Below are 3,401 nucleotides of genomic sequence, written 5' to 3'. Positions count from 1 at the left end.
GACAGTGTTTCCATACAGGACAGCAACAGGAGTCTCCCATGGTTAGCCAACGTGATTCTGGGGCACCCCACAATGAAGACGGGAACACGAGAGTCTCCCTTCTTCTCCCCACCTCTACTACATGAATGGATTTCTACAATGGAATCTCCCTGTCGGGATCAGACTGGAGAGCCCCCCCCCCCCCAGCCCGTCCTCCAGGAATCCCCCCGAGCCTTTTCCAAACAAACGGAAATCCAGGAGTCATCAGTGCATCTCCAACTCTGTGCCGCAGAGCCAGGTTTTACTGAATGATCCAGTCCTGATCAAGGGAAGGACTGTGGGACCAGCAGGAACCCCTCTTCCCATGAAGGACCTGGACGGGCGCATCCTGGCAATTGCTGATGCATTTCTATGATCAAATCTCTGTGTTGAAGCATGTGGAAGCGGAGCTTGTGCTGGAATGGGGCCACATCCTTGTCCAGCTCAGTGAAAGCAAATGCCCAAGCCAGCAAGTGCTGGCAGCTCCTGATTAATGTCCTCGAAATGCGAAAGTGGCATCAGGGCATGGGTGAGGAGAAGCATCCAACTGGCAAGAAATGGAGGATTTGAGCGTCCATCTGGTGCAACCTCAAAGAAACTCTAACCTACTTTCAGGAGAGTCACTTCCTTCTACCCTTGAAGGGCTCACAGTGAAATTCCCTGTTCACACACACAGATAAACAATCTGGCTGCGTGTGTTTGAAGGGACCATTCCAAGGGACCAGCTGGGTCTGAGCTCTGCTTCCCCACCTTTGCATTGCAGCTGATTTCCAGGCAGTGCTGAAGTTCCTTTTCTTAGCAGGCACAGGGTACCAGCTGGCTTTCACAGGAAATGCTCAAAAGTGCCCCAGGAGTCATTCTGCAGGTGACCTCTCCCCAGGTTACCTCTTGCTGAAAACCTTTTTATAAATCAACCACTTTCAATAATTTATCGAAGGAAAACACAGGAAAAAGTAGTTCAGAGGAGAGTAGCTCCTTACAGCTCAGCAATGGCTTTCTCCCTTGGTCAGCCGATGTGTTTATGTGGCACTCTACAAGGAGGAGGTGAAAGCAAAAACCATCCTTCCTCTCCCCACACGTCCCTACGGAGCCTCCTAGAACAGATGGTCACCTTAGAGATCAGGCTGAGAGCCCCATCATTTCTCCTGCAGGAATTCACCTGAGCTTTTCCCAGATAAACTTAATACAACGACCCATCAGGGCATTGCAAAACTCCCTGTGAGCAGTCACCATTTGCTCAATGATCCAGAACACATCCAGGGAAGGGCCATGGGACAGGCGGGGGCCCTGCTTCCCATGCAGGGATTGTTGGGATCACTGCAGGCACATCCTGGGAGGACTTGGGAGACCTTCCCTCAATACCCTGGATTGTGGCTGCTCTCAGGGCAGGCACAGTGAATTTGTGTGCACTAAAATGGTGAGAGGATGGAAAACAGCTTCTGACCCAGCCTACCTGAAGGAGACTTTTTAAAAAATTTAAATGTAAGACTGAGCAACTTCTTCAAATGCAGAATCTCCCAGGCTCTGTCCTTGGCATGGATAGGTAATCCTGGGAGGGAGAGAGGAGGGAGACTGCAGCACACCCCCAGAGAAGCTGTGCTAGATATGGACCTTTAAAAAATTGCCTGCCAACCCAGCATGAGGAATCCCCTGGTGGAACTTTTCAAAGCAGCCCTTGATGCAGAGCCATGAGGACTCGCACCCCACATTTGTTTTTGCCAAAAGAACAATGCTCAACCAGCCTCACACACTCTGGCATCCAGAGAGGACATCCCCCTGGAACTCAGAGCAGGAGAGGCTGAACTAGATGGACTCAGGTTCTCTTGGCCACCAAGGAAGCTCTCTGGCTGCCTTTCTTAATTTTCTTCAGCTCCATCTCCAAGTAGTTACAGAGGAATGACCCCATCTGCTAACCTAGGGTATATTTCCTGCTTGATGACAAATATTATGCAGGGACATTAAGTTTTAGAATGGGGAGAGAGATTTTGATTCCTGTGTGGTAACTGAGAAAGAGGAACTGAGGACAGAACTTCTCTTTGCTTCCCCCTTTGAGGGTCTCTTCCTAGAAAAGAAGCAAGTGTATTATTCTTGAACTTGTTCACCATTTCAGAATATGTGATTTGTTGGATGACAATTAACTCTGCAAGACCCATGAAACCTCAGAGTCCCTTCATGTCCAGCTTTGACAGCCACCCAGAGACTCCTGCATGCAAAAGTCTCCCATCTGCAGTCTGGAATTGCCCAGTGCAGGCAGCTGTGGAGATCTCCAGATTGGCCCAGAATCTGGCGGGGAATGCTGCGAGTTGTTGGGAAATCACCTCTTGACGTTCAAGGAAGTGGAGGAGCAGATCTCCAGCTCATCTGCTTCAATTCCATCACCTGCCCAAGGTCTCCCTCTGCAGCCAGTCCATTACTGTGCTTTCTTTGGGATGGCAGGGAGGGCATTTCAGTGCTATTTTGACAGAGCCATTTGTCAGAAAGGATGCTGAAAAACTCTGAGAGCTCAAGCAATCTGCCAGTAGATTTAGCAGAACTAAAATGGTGAAGAACGTAGAGCAGAGCCCCACCTTCCCTTCTCCATCTCAGTTGGAGGCTGCTTGGGGCTGGGGTGGCAGGGCAGCCTTTCCTCTTACAAGGATTGCCAACAGGAGAAGAAACTTGGAAGCCGCCCCGAGGCTTTTGCAAAAGGGGAGGCATATAAGTGTTCCAAATAAATAAATAAAATAAACTTCTGGTTCCCTCTCACTTTGCTGCTTCCCAGCATCCATTGGGATTAGGCCCATGAAGAAACCCCAAGTCTGGCCACCCCATTGGCATGAAGGTCCTCCTGGCAAGGCCTGTGACTCTCATACTCAACTTGTCCTCCTGAGCAGCACCCCTGACACACCTCCCTGGAATGGGTCCCCTCGTGTGAAAGCAAGCACTCACACACACATCCCAGATCCCATTGGGCAACACCTACTTTGCATTATGATGACGTCTCAGTTGTGGTGTTGTATGAAACTTGTGTTGATCTCTGTAGGAATGTCTGCCAAGTAGTAAATCCCCACAAACAATCAGGTCTCCTGGCTTGCAATCGTTTGTTGGCTGCAAAAACCACGGGAACAAAGGACTGATGCCCCTTTGCACCCCCTGGTTGGCCTGAGGCAGGAGCCAAAGCAGCAGTGAAAGAAGAAAAGTCATCACTGGAAGAGAGGGGCTGTCCTTCCTCAGTTAGGGGGAAGCGGGAGAAGAGTTGTCTTTGAAACCTCACCTGGAGGGTCAAATCTCTGCAAGAGGCGTGCAGGCAGCCACACCACATGCCAGCTGCAGCTGCAGCCCCACGACAAAGAGCTCGGGCACATTTGTGCTCTGCATGCTTTCTCAAGGATTTCATTGTTATT

This window comes from Varanus komodoensis, unplaced genomic scaffold (genome assembly GCF_004798865.1).
Source record: "Varanus komodoensis strain SLA01 unplaced genomic scaffold, ASM479886v1 scaffold1679, whole genome shotgun sequence".
In the NCBI taxonomy this organism is placed as follows: Eukaryota; Metazoa; Chordata; class Lepidosauria; order Squamata; family Varanidae; genus Varanus; species Varanus komodoensis.
Note: the sequence above shows the minus strand (reverse complement) of the source record.